This window comes from Heliangelus exortis, chromosome 5 (genome assembly GCF_036169615.1).
Source record: "Heliangelus exortis chromosome 5, bHelExo1.hap1, whole genome shotgun sequence".
Taxonomy (NCBI): Eukaryota; Metazoa; Chordata; class Aves; order Apodiformes; family Trochilidae; genus Heliangelus; species Heliangelus exortis.
This window is the reverse complement of record NC_092426.1, coordinates 40740796-40754261: the sequence shown is the minus strand read 5'-3', so window position 1 is coordinate 40754261 and position 13466 is coordinate 40740796. Positions and strand designations below refer to the sequence as shown.

The window sequence follows — 13466 nt, the reverse complement described above, 5'->3', positions numbered from 1 at the left end:
CCTAATACACCTCAAAACTCTTGACAGCACCCACCAGAAATTATTCCCTGGCTGTTTTTGCAGTTTATTCTCTGCTCAGAACAAGGATTTGTCCTTGGTGGGTATTCTGGAAACCTGGATTTGTGTCATTGAGCATCTCTGTGTTTCGTGGGTATCTGGGGCTTTGTTTATTCTCAGCTGTTTCAGAAACATAAATGAATCCCTGAAATACCAGGCTCCTGTTTCCTTAGGGATGCAGAGGTTTGTAACAGGACCTGTGGTGGCAGGGGGTTTCTGGCAGCAAGTTTTCCTTTAATTTCTGTGATTTTTTGACACAGGTACATAGCTGCTGGCTGTAAAATCCTTTTCTCAAGCATGTCACAACTTCAGGACCTGCTGCCTTCTGGTTCCCCACATTTCTTTTCCCCTGTTCCATGCTGATGGAACCCCCCGGCTCTTGCCTGCTTATTGCCCCTCCAGAAAACAGCCCAGAGGAGAAAAACCAAGGAGGTGATGGGGCTGTTTTGCTGGGGACCTGAGCTTGGGGGAGCAAAGGGGGGGGGTGTTCTACTCCGTGCCTTGGTGTGATTCCAAAGGCAAATTTTTCTTGCTTTGGTTCAGGGAGGAGGATGCTGCTCTGAGGATTTCCTGACTTGGGCAGAACAGGCTGCAGATCCTCTGGGTGCTGTTTTTAGGAAGGAAACACAGGAGAGAGAAAACTCCCACTTTTTGTAAAGAGTACAGAGTCTTATTTAGGGCTCGCTCCTGTGTTGAGGATTTTTATGAGTTTAGAGGAGTTGGTGTGCCTACTGAAGTTTGAAAAGATGGTGTTTTGTTCTGAAAAGATGGTGTTTTGTTCTTAAAAGATGGTATTTTGTTCTAAAGGCAATGTGGGTAAAAGACAGGACTTGGAAACACATTTTTTGAGAGCTGAATTGCTTAAGGGAAATTAATTATTCTCGCTCGCTCGCTTGCTGCTGTTCTGTTGGACTAAGAAGAGAAATTGAAGTGAGACCAAACCATGAGAGTACCAATGTGAGGAAAAGAAAAGACCCTCTTTGATCCCTAATACTCAATCAAGAAGCATTTGCCAGCAGTGCCAAATGGGATTTATTTGTCAAGTCCCAGACAGAGGCTATCAAGGCTCTGGAACCCAACAAAAGGAGGAGGTACTGTACTAGAAACTTGGATTCAAGATATTCACTGTTAATCTTCTTTTACCTGCATAATATAAAGGTTATTAACCTGACTGCAAAAGGACCTACCAGGGAGTGAAGTGTCACGTGGAGGGGATTGTTACATTTTGAAAAGAATTTGTGCTGGGGACTGTAACATAATAAATGTGTTGGGTACCTCTTTAGATCTTCTCTAAGTGGTAAAGAAGCATTGATCACCCAGTGTGCTGGGGGCTGGGGACCTTGGGTTTGATGTTTTAATCCCAAGTCAGAAATGAGAGCTGAGAGTTGTTAATGAATGGAGAACATACATGTATTATTATTCTTCGTTTTTCTCTCTTAAAGAGACCAAGAGGGACTTCATAAAGAGGGGTAAAAAACAAATCATTAGCATCTTCACATTTGCACTGCAGATTAAGCTGAGGAATGAGGTTAGGAGGTTTTAAGCCTCTTGCATATTTGCCAGGTGAAATGTTGAGCTTGATCTCTCCTTTTGCTTTTTTTCTAACCAAAAAGCTTTCCACTTACGGCTTTAAAAGGTCACAAGGTTAAGCAGAAATCAGAAGCTGATTTATGGTACAAGTAGCAGGCATTTTGACCGATGCTGTGTGGAAGTGATGCTTTTTCTTTTTCTTTTTCTTTTTCTTTTTCTTTTTCTTTTTCTTTTTCCTTTTCTTTTTCTTTTTCCTTTTCTCTTTCTTTTTCTTTTTCTTTTTCCTTTTTCTTTTTCTTTTTCTTTTCTTTTTTTTTTTCCTTTTTTTTTACACTGATCTCAGTATTCCTCTTTTTTTTTTTTTTTTTTTTTTTTTTTTTTGTTTTTTGTTTTTTGTTTTTTGTTTTTTAATTCTGCTGGGCAGCAAGCAACAGGGCAAATCCTGTGGTTATCAGGAGCAGACTGCAAAAGCAAAGCAAGGGCAAGGCAAGCAATGGCTGTGGCTGGACAAGACAGAGCAAGGGCCCTGGCTGGGGAAGCTGTGTTAGGTGTTTAAAAAATGCATTTTTAGTGGAGACCCAAATCAGAGGTCCTGCCTGCTTATGAACACTGGAGATCCCCCAGCACCTGTTGCCCCAGCAAGGGCCTTGGCCAGAGCATCTGAGGTAATTAGTCAGGCTGCCTGCATTCCTCCTGCAGCCTCAATTAATTATGAGCCTCTCTTCAACTTGTGGTCAGATTGGTTCCTTGGTGGTGTTAGAGGATGTTAACCAGCTGCCACCTGCTGCTTCCATCCATACTTTTCTAAATATTCTACAAAGGACCTGAAAGGAAGCTCCTGAGGGCGAGCTCTGCTCCCGCTGGCATCTTTTCCTCCTTGAGCACTTGGTCCAGGAAAAAGATGACAAAATCCTGCCTGTCCTGGTGGCAAATACAAATGCTAGAGTGGGCAAATGTTTTAGTGTGTTTCAAGGGTAAATTTGCTGCTTTTGGGTTTGGTTTGTTGTTTTTTTTTTTTGTCCTTTATCAACCGAGATCTGGGCTGAGGCCAGGAGAAAGAGAGATGCAGTGGGAAGAGCTACACTGAAATACATCCCAAGGTGGCAGTTTCTTGGGCAAAGTTGTCAGGGAAAGTAGGCTGGATCTTTTATTAGGCATATTGATATTGCTGGGGGAGGCAGGCTTTGAAACATGCAAATGTGGCATCTCATGTCTGAAATAGAAGCATCAGCCTTCAGAAGGAAATAAATCCATGTTGAGAACACTTTTCCCTCAGTTTAGTAAAGTTATGGTAATCACTCAGCCCATCTGTTGGAGCACATGTTTGTGAAGCTGGGATAGGTTTAGGGGGTATGTTAGTGGGAGAAGAAGTAATAAAGTTGTCAGTCTCTCCAGGGCAGAGTGACCACTGTAAAACTCTCTGAAAACTGAGTTTTAATTGCTGGTGATGCTACAGTTCCTTTTGAAAAGCAAGAAGGATTTTTTTTAGGGGTTTTTTTGGTGGTTTTTTTTTAAAGAGACATTTTTAGTGAGGCCCCAAAGAAGTGAAGTGTTGGCTTATCATCCTGATGACAGCAAAGCTCCTCAGGGGTATAAGATGGACAAAGCTGGGAGGTTCCTTAGGGTCCCCCCTGCCTGAGCTGGGAGAGCTCTGGGGTGTCCTGGGCAAACTCTGGGGAGCAGCCTGGGGGGGGGGGGTGAGACATTTCCACTGCAACTTTATCCTGAGAAAGAGCAGGGCAAGAAATGAAAAGAGTTGAAGTCAGTCAGCCCAAGAAGTGTGGCTGGTTCCTGATAGCCAGCTGGCTGAGAGCTGGCTGGCAGCATCTCTCCTCCCTAAACACATCACAAAATGTTGAAAAATAGTTTGGGTGTCACTGGGATTTCTTCTGTTTAAACAAAGCCCAGAAGGAGGTGCTTGTTGTCCTAGGATTGCCTTTGACTGGGGACCCAAAGAGGAGAAGAAAGTGGCCAGGGGAGGGCTGAGCGCTGGCAGAAATGTGATTAATCACAACCAGACAACTGGGTCGGAACCACTTCCAAATTGTTTGGCTCCTTGCTTAATGCCCAGCATATTTCTGACCACTCTCCTGCCCTTTTCAATTACTTTCTCTCTCTCAATTCCCAGACAGGAGTTTTGTTTGGAAACCTGGAGGATCCGGGCTTCTCGGTGCCATCTTGCAGTCGCTCCCTGGAGTACCCAAAAAAACCCCTCAAAAAACTCTTGACCTACCCATGTAGAAAGGTCAAAAATCTTCCTTGGCCAAGTGTCACATCCAGCTTGGAATCCTTGTCCTGCAGGTCTTAGGAGAGCAAAATCAGGAGCTTTGAATTTTGGAAAGATTGAGGAGAGTTGTGCTGCAGCACATGGAAGGTGTCAGGAAAATCAAGAAATCAAGAGAATGCAACTTATTATCTGCCATGGCCATCTGCAAAGGGAGATTAAATAACCCCATAGGTACATTTAAGTACATTTGATGTCAGATTTTTTTTTTTATGTCAGATTTTGCTGAGGTTTGGTGAGAGTGAAGCAGAATATTTAGCTATCAATATTCTTTCCTCATCATCTTGCCTCCATCCCTCACTAATAGTTTATGCCTTGGGGATCAGCAGAATTCTAATTAAAAATATTTTCCTAGTACACCTGATCAGTTACAGAAAAATATAATAGAAGAATATTCAGCCCTTGGTATAACTACTTACATCTCTTCATGATGATCATAAATGTTCTGGTGATAGCTGCGTGAATATTTTGTAGCTATTTTATAAGACAATTTTTTTGATGAAAGTTCTCCTATCAACAAATACTCTACACAGAGCTTATTGATATCTCAATTGCATGACTTATTTGAAAATATTCACAAATTGTTTCTTGGTTTCCTAGTTGCTTAAAAGTAATTCCTTTTTAGTATTCGGTGGCTGGTATTCAAGTGTTTAGCTTCCATTTTGCCATGTAGGTCACAGTAGTATTTCTGCTACTTGACTGTGTATAATTCACAGGCTCTAGCTTCTTGCATGGATTATTTGCATTACATTACAGAATTTTCATTCCACAGCCATTCTTTCCATTTGTTAAAAAAGAATTGTTTCAGTTGCTGATGGTAATCTTATTTACAAGAGTATTTATGGAAATACTAATACACTGTGGACTTCACTATAAATGAACAAATTTGCTGTAAAGCTTCAAGCTATGCACTCAGCTGCTTTTTTAATACTTTAACTGTGTTTGCCCATCTTCTTTCTACGGTATTAAAAACTTCATAATACTTACTTTTCCCTTATGTGAAATTAAGCAATTACATGAAAAGGAGCCACATCTGTATTGTTAACAGTTACAAGCATTTTGTGGAAACTCAGAGCTGGCTGCTCCCTTCCCTTACGTGTGTCTTTCCATCTGATTTTTCCTGTTATGTGTTCAGAGAACCCCAAGCTTAAAAATTGCAGTAGCATGAGTATAAAATTGGCAGATAAATAAAATTTGACTCTGACTGGAGGAGTCACAGCCATGAGATGAGTGCTAGGCAGCTGCCCTCCCATGTCCCCATCTTTGTTCCCTTTCTCCTTTAGCCTCCCCAACTAACCTCCCTCCTCTGGAGAGAGAAGATAAAAGGATAGCAAGTCTGGAGACATTTCAAGTCCAAGGATTGCAGAGAGCACGTTTGAAATTCTCTCATACATTTCTAAAATAGCAGCCAGAGGAATGCTCTCTTGCTGGCCAGAGATAAGGGGAAACTGCTCTTGAAAAGCTGACGTGTCCAAAATTACAAAATTTCATTTCAATTTCTTAGCACATGGACGATTTTGAAAGCACTTCTATTTATTTTGTTTTTTTTTTCTTTTTCCCCAGCAGATTCCAATAACCTCAGTGCAAGGCATTGTGAGCATGACCTCTCTGCATCCTCTTTGCTGTGTTTCCCCACAACTCTTGCTAGTCCCTGGGGCTCAGAGGTGGGGGGGACTGTTTATTACAAATCAATGTTTAGTGTCTGCCTTGAAGGACTACTTGTCTGGCTTGGATTTTCTGGCTGCTGTGCTCTGGAAAGAGCCTGGAAAGAGATGGAGAAGGGCCCTGGTGAGCATCAGCTTTGCATCACGGTGATAACTGGCTGTGGCTTTCTCCTTGGCCTTTACCATTTGTTTATTGGGTTTTGTGTGTTTTTTCCTTTCAAAATACCCCTGCTAAGTCCTTTAAAATTATTGTGTCTTTCAAGAAAAACAACCAGGTCTTAAGAGGCATTTTGGGGGAGTGGGGGGAGTGCAGAATTTGTTTAAAGAAAAGGGATCTGGAGAAGATAAAGGAGAGATATCAACCTGCGTTCAGCCAGGGCTTTCTTCTCCTGCTTTTTGGCAGCCTGTTTGGTGGAGGAGAGCTCAGAGAGGAGGTGACACCAATTCTTTTGTTTGGCCTTCTTCTCCACTGCCACTTAATTCCTGGTACAGGAGTCTGCTGGCTGAGTGCAAGCTGTAGGACAGGATGCTTTAAGGAGACCCCTGACTCGCCTGGCCCTGGGTAAGAGCAGGAGAGGGTGGCAGCTGTATAAAGGAGGTATGGAGGGAGAAAAGTTCATGGGGAGCCCAGTGCTTCCTTCTCTTGTCTTGTTTCTAAGGAAGGAGGAGGCATCTTGATCTGGGTGCTTGTGCTGTAACACTGCCCTGAGTGCTTTTATTTGGGATGGCAGCTGGTGCCTGTATCTTAGCATCACAGCAGCTTTGGGTTGGAAAGGTCCTCAACCGGATCAGGGCAGAATTGGGGATTCTAGATCAGGTTGCTCACCTTGAGTATCTCCAGGGACAAAGCCTCAACCACCTCCCTGGGCAGCCTGGTCCATTGTTCTGCCACCCTCATGGTAAAGAACTTTTCCCTACCATCTGCACATCAGTTGTCCTTCTTCATAGAATCATAGAATCCTAGAATTGGCTGGGTTGGAAGGGACCTCAGAGATCATCAAGTCCAACCCTTGATCCACTCCCCCCGTGGTTCCCAGCCCATGGCACTGAGTGCCACATCCAGGCTCTTTTGAAATATCTCCAGGGATGGAGAATCCACCCCTTCCCTGGGCAGCCCATTCCAATGGCTGATCACCCTCTCCAGAAAGAAATTCTTTCTAATGTCCAACCTAAACCTCCCCTGGCACAACTTGAGACCTCTTGTGCCCTCTTGTCTTGCTGAGAGTTGCCTGGGAAAAGAGCCCAACCCCCCCCTGGCTCCAACCTCCTTTCAGGGAGTTGGAGAGAGTGATGAGGTCTCCCCTGAGCCTCCTCTTCTCCAGCCTCAACACCCCCAGCTCCCTCAGCTTCTCCTCATAGGATCTGTGCTCCATCTTCTTATCTGCCTTGCACTTAAATGCAGCTGGTGGATGCTGTAGGTAGGAGGCAGGGTGGGCTGAACACCATGGATCTTTCAGGCTTTGGCAGTCTCAGTGGGATGGGTATTTGGGGGGGGGATAGGCTCCCTCCATCCTCTTTCGTCAGTGTCTGGAGGACTGACTTGCTTGGGACTCAGAAGAGGGACCTGGTGCTTTTTGCTTGGATGGAGCAGAGCTATGAAGTGTTGTAAAACATCTCAGAGGTTGAAACCAATGAGTACTGCTTGGTTGTGCCCTCAGTAGAAAAGAACCAGGGTTCCCAGCCTCATAAGGCTTCATCCTTTCTCCCACTTCCTGGCCTGACTTGCCATGTGCCAGAAAAAACATTTCTCAGTGAGTAAAAATCATTTATTCCTACTCCTAGCTTAAGCTGCCTGCAGGCTGCTGTTTCTTGCCAGGCATTGGAGCTGGCTTAAGTAATCCTGGATTTTAAGCAGCAACTTTCACCCAGGTGAGTGAAAGGGAGCAAAGGATTCCCCTTGGAGGAGCTCTCCCAGCTTCTTACAGCTGGGAGCTACTTTCTGAGAGCCTTTAAACACCCAACTCCATCCAGAAGGAAACACAAACAGTTCAGGGCAGGTAAATGCTCTTTTTGCAGCTATGTCCAAGGAGAAGGTAAAAAGAAAAATATCACTTAAAATAGCACTTAAAAATATCATAGTTTTCAATTTTTATGGGAGAAGATGCAAAGAACTGATATATCCCTTTGCCTGGTGCCAACTTGGAGTTCTTCCTTACCTTCTGCTTTTTGTGTGGCTGACTCTGGGTTCTTCATACCTTCCAGTTAGTGCCTTTTTGACATGAGTAGCACAGAGTAAATCCCTTTTCAGGCCTTTAAGATGTATGTGATTAATACTATTTACATGCTGGCCTCTGATTCTTGGTACTTGAAAATCTAGTTTTTATCTGGTTTTATCAGTGTTTATCAGGCTCAGGTCTTCATTTTTTTATGGTTTCCTACCAGGGACTGCACAGTAATAATCTTAATTTCCAACCAGATCAGTTCAACTGGGCTTGTTGTGTCTTGGCTGGCTTACAAGTTCTAGTGAGGTTTTCTCCCTTGGGATCTTTAGAGCTGCTCCAATTTGGGAGGTCACACTCTATACCCTGTTATGGTAGCCTCAGGCAGGGGTTATGTTCAGTAATTTACAAAAATCTAATCTTTATTGTAGTTTTTTTTTTTTTTTATTTGCACCTATGAACACTGAGAGCTACCTCAAACTGTGTGAAAAAGGCAGTAAAGAGGTCAGGGTGATGTGGGCAAGGAGACCAGACAAAATAAAAAAATATTAAAAAAAGGATATGAAGGGACAGGGTGGTTTCCTCTGTGTCTTGAAAAATCATCTTCCTCTTTTTTTTTTTTCACTTAGCAATCAGATTTCATGTGCTCATCACAAGATTGATTTGTCTGAAGGGCCAGACCTTTTGAGCTCTGTTGTAGATGCTTGGAACAGGATGGAAATACCAAGATGTAAAGTGTGTGATAGCTGTGTTAGGGGGTCAGGAGGATTTAGGCAGAGTTTCAGGCACTGGAATTTTGCAAGCTTTTACTCTTCATTTCAAGAGGGTAAGGGACCAGCATTGCATATCCTTTGCCATGTGGCTTTCTCCTTGGCCTTTACCATTTGATTATTGGGTTTTGTGTGTTTTTTCCTTTCAAAATACCCCTGCTAAGTCCTTTAAAATTATTGTGCCTTTCAAGAAAAACAACCAGGTCTTAAGAGGCATTTTGGGGGAGTGGGGGGAGTGCAGAATTTGTTTAAAGAAAAGGGATCTGGAGAAGATAAAGGAGAGATATCATCCATGCTAACTAATGATGCATTCCAAAGAATTAAAGAACAGGATAACTCCATGACATGCACTACTTTTTATTACCTTTTTCACTGAGCTATCTTTTGAAGGACCAGAATCACATAGGATGTGTATTAACCATAAAATTCTGAAATGCATGAGGGTATTTTTGGATCTCACACTGCATTCAGGAGTGTGCCCAGGGCACTCTGATGGAACAAACCAAGGACACTGAATTCCCAAAGTGGGAGTAAAACCCTTTCCAAACTACCCCACTGCCAGCAGATGCTTAAATTGGTATTAGCAAACATAGATCCTTAATGTGGAAATACTCTGTGCTGCCTCAGACTGCTCTTTTCTTTCCACCCTTAGATTTTTCTGTAATTCTGGGAACTACAGGAAAAGCAGTAGCAATCTTTTGCATGGGATTAAAACCTAAAAACCCCAAATCTGTAAGAAAATACCAGATATATGTTACATATATTCTGCCTGTTTTAAAGCTACTGCTCTCAGTAGGTAAACTGCAATATAATACATTTCAGTTGTCATTTTAAAGGGATTTTTCTTTTTTTGAAGCACATTTGCCTTCAGGTCAGGGTAGCAAACCATGTTTCTTGGTCTTTGGAGTAGTTGCATTTCCTGCAGGGTAGCAGGAGCTGATAATTTCTTTTTCTTTCCTAACTTTGAGGTTTAAAAACTGTGCCTTCATTGGGTGTTTTTTCAGGCCATTTGAATGGCCATTTGAATTTAGAGCTAGAAATTAACAGTGAAACCAAACTTTCTGCCAGATAGTAGACCAAGCAGATCAAAAAGCTAAAAATATGAGAGTATTCTTAAAAATTAATGGACAAGTATTTGTCAGCCAAGTTTACTGAAGTTATAAGTTGTTCCTGAGTTTGGGAGAAAAATGAGCACCTTAATCAGATGTTAATTCTGCCCAAAGGTGTCTGTGCTTCTGCTGAGGTGAATCTGGGCAAAGAGGTAGAAAAAAACCTTGGAAAAATGGGATACAAACCAGGCAGACTGTCAGGGTTTATAGTGCAACCCCAATATCAGTATTCTGGGGATCAGCCAACCTTTTATTCAAGGGAAGGGAGAGAGCAGCAACAAAACCTAAATTAACTGTTCAAGCTGACCGAAAGCATCATTCCCAAATCAAACAAGAAAGAAAAACTTGAAAAACAGAGACAAAAGGGTTGTTGTTTATGCACTACTGATGCTTCAAACCCAAGAGAAACTAAGGAAGTAGTTGTAGATGATGATGATGATGATGTAGTAGTAGTAGTAGTAGTAGTAGTAGTAGTAGTAGTAGTAGTAGTAGTAGTAGTAGTAGTAGTAGTAGTAGTAGTAAAAGATGGTGTAAAATGATTGGAAATTGGTACTAATAATGTGAATATTTCTGTAGGAACCTGTTCCTCTGGGTAGGTAATTTAATCCTGCTGCTTGGGAGGTGCCATTTGGTTTCTTTTTCCAATAGTTTTAGGGCTCGGAGGGTATTTGGATGAATGAGATGGTGAAAAAACTCTCTTTTAGCCTTTGGTAAGGCTGGGTAATTAGTGAAACCTTTGGAAGAAGTGGCCGTCATTTTAATTGGAAGATTACTGTCTCATCTGGTAGGGGTATCATCTGTGTTGATTGATAACACACAGGTAATAGATGGAACATCTGTTTCAGAAGTACCTGTTCTGGTATATTCTGAGTTTGTCAGCTGAAGGCCCCATGGTTGGATATATTAAAAACCTGCATGAAATTACACATACCCACACTTGCTGTTTCTTTTAAAGGGAGGAAAGGAGCCTCTTTGGAGCAGTTTTTGGGTGCCAGCTGAGAATTCCTCTTGCTCATTTGCATCAGAATCCCTAAACACCCTCCCCTCCCCCCCCGGAAATAAGAGGCTGTAGTTGGGAATTTTTGGCAAGCTGTAAAAGAAATAACTTCCAAGGAAACTGCAGAATGGGAAAGGGAAAAACAACCATCTCCATCCTGAAGGAGCAGTCAATAGGTTTGAGGCTGGAGATGTTCGCTTCCCAGCTTTGCCCCTGGCCTCCTGGCTGATCTCTGCCACGAGCATCCTTCTGGATTTCTGCTTCAAAGGGAATACTGATATTTCCCTCTTTCCTGCTTTTTGTCTCTTTGGAAAGCAAGCTCTCTGGACTGGGGGTTCTTTCATCCTCTGCACAGCCAAAAGCTTGGTTCTCATGAGACTCTTGTGCCACAAATAGTGACAAAGAGGCAGGAAGGTGTCAAAAGACATGTTTTTCAAAAGGTGGCAAGTAGTTTACTTTTTTTCCCTGTCTTTCTTTATTTTCTGGGGGGTTGAGGGAGCAAATTCTTTAGCCTTAGTCGCAAGGGAAGTTAATGGATTTTTGAAGCACAGCTTTCATTAGCTTGGCACAGCCCAGTGTGAGGTTCCAGGACATCTTTGTCATCATCCCCTGGTGCAGTGGTTACCATGGCAGGGTCACTCTTTGCCACTCTCATCCCTGACCCCAAATCAATTTTTTTTTTCCAACTTAGGGAGATAATCTGCATAACTTTCTTAGAAGGGAATGGTGGTGGTGTTAACAGTCAAGCAGTCAGAAGTGTTTGTGGAGAAGGTGATGTGACCAGTGTTGTATCATGGCTTTGGGTGGGCATCTGAACACGTGCTGGCTGTTCATACTGAAGAAATCTCTTTTTTTTTTCTCTCAGACAAGCACTTAAACATCTAAACACAGGTTTTGGAGGTGTCTCAGATCAACCCTGGGGCATTAATGTTGTGACCTAGTTTCTCTGAGAATGATTTCTGTGGGAAAAAGTTGCTCTGCCAGATCATAGAATGTTAGGGGTTGGGAAGGACCCCAAAAGATCACTGAGTCCAACCCCCCTGCTTGATGGGAATATACCTTTCATTCCCAAGCATCATGGGGATGCTGTTTGCATCAGGGCAAGCTGTGGTTTGCCCAGGATCTGCTCTGTAACTGGAGCTGCAGCTGCTGCTCCTGGGAATGCCAAGCTTTGCATCTGCCCTGGAATGCCAATGAGCCCATAGAAAGCTGCTGATGTCTGTGTGGGGTTGTTTAGTCCTCATTACCAACCTGAGAGCAAGATAATACCTTAGCTGCTCTTCCAACCTGTGGGATTTTCCCCACTTAATTAATTTTTCTTGCTTGTTAAAGATTTATTATTTTTTTTTTTAATGCAGCAGAAGCTGTGCTTGACTTGCTTTTTTTGCAGGACTCTTCTCATGTCTCCCTCAAAGGCTCAGGGGCCCCAGAAGTTGGAGGGGGGGAACCCTGTGGAGGCTGACCTTGATTTGCTGGATGCTGAATGCCTGCTGAGAGTCAAAAAATGCCAGTTTCCTCCAGCCTCCCCAGCCTTCCTGGGTGTCAGCAAGCTGTCTGTGGAAATAAATCCACTTCCCAAACAATAAGCAGATGCCTTTTTTTAATGTGCAGAGTTTCAGGCTGAGCTGTTCCTTTCTGGTGCAGCTCATCTCAGCATCTGTCAAGCTCATGCCAGCTCCACAGCTCCCTTCCAGTTGTATTTAATGCTCCCAAAATTGTCTCCAAAAAGTGGAGAATGTAAGGAGGAGCTGGCTTGTTTTACATCTGTTCTGGTGTTGTTTGTGATGTATAAAATGCTAAATGGGAACACTCTGTGTTCCTCCCAATCTCTGTGTCAGTGGAGAGTGCAAGCTCTGGTTCCTCATGCTTGGTGAAGTGTCTTTATACAACAAGTATGTGGATAAAATATATAGGGATATAGGTATATAAGTGTATAGGGATGAAAGAAAAAGTAATTGGCCAAAGAATGGCAAAAAAATTGGCAAAAGAAATACTTTGGCACCCCAAAGGAAAGAAATGTTGAAGTAGGAGAAGGTAGAAGGAAGCCATGATCAAGCTTGGATTTAAAAAAAAAAAACATCAAAACCAGCATAACCCCTGTCCCCCTTAATTCCAGCAGAGTCTGTTGGACCCCTTAAATGAAACCAAACTCAGGAACAACAATCTAAAGCCCCACGTGTGGCTCTTTGGGCAGTGTTGTGGAAGGGGTACCTGAGAGCATCCTGGACGGGGTCTAATCCTTATCTAATCCAAGGTCTTGTCTCCAAAAGCAGCCAGCAATGATTGGAGAAAATGTTAAGACCAAGGCAGCTAACCAGGAGAAATTCCATGTTAAGCTTCTGTTTATTTTTTATTTTCACATGAAAAATGTATTAAACCCAGATGACCCATAGTCTTCTGGCTCTACTCTTCTTCAAAAATTCTGAGCTAAAGGAGTGTTGGGTCCTTGGATGCTGCTGTCCCTCTGCATCTACCACGGAAAAAATCCAGAGGTTTATTGTCCTTTTTCAGGTTTTGCACATTCTGCTGCTTTTGCTGCAGTCAGGTGCAAAGGAACCACAGTAACCATGTCTGCCGTTTCTATTTGCAAGCCCTTGCACCTCTTAAATTCTTGCCCTTCCCCAGCATGGGGTCCCTGTGTCTGTATTTGAAATGCCAGGTGGTGCAGAGCAGAAAGAGGCTGGAAAATGAGCACCCAGAGGAGGAGGAAGCTCTGCTGAAAGTCTGTGAGTCCACCAGAGACACAGAATCCCAGGATGTGAGGTTGGAAGGGACATCTTCCCACTCCTGCTCACAGCTCACCAGTGCAAGAGAATTCTTGGCCACCAAGAGCTTGCAAACCATTGCATTCTGCAGCCAGAATCTGTCATCAAGCTGTGGTGTTTTACCACCCAAA

The 13466-nt window shown here is 43.0% G+C and overlaps 1 protein-coding gene and 1 long non-coding RNA gene across 5 annotated transcripts in view; one reads left to right on the top strand and one right to left on the bottom strand.

Moving 5' to 3' along the window:
- The window catches only part of TSPAN18 (tetraspanin 18), a 115950-nt gene that overhangs the window by 41911 nt on the left and 60573 nt on the right, over positions 1-13466 (top strand). The gene's annotated exons all lie outside the window — the stretch shown is intronic.
- LOC139796635 (uncharacterized) overlaps positions 1-13466 on the bottom strand; it is a 521507-nt gene that overhangs the window by 481587 nt on the left and 26454 nt on the right. The window lies entirely within an intron of this gene.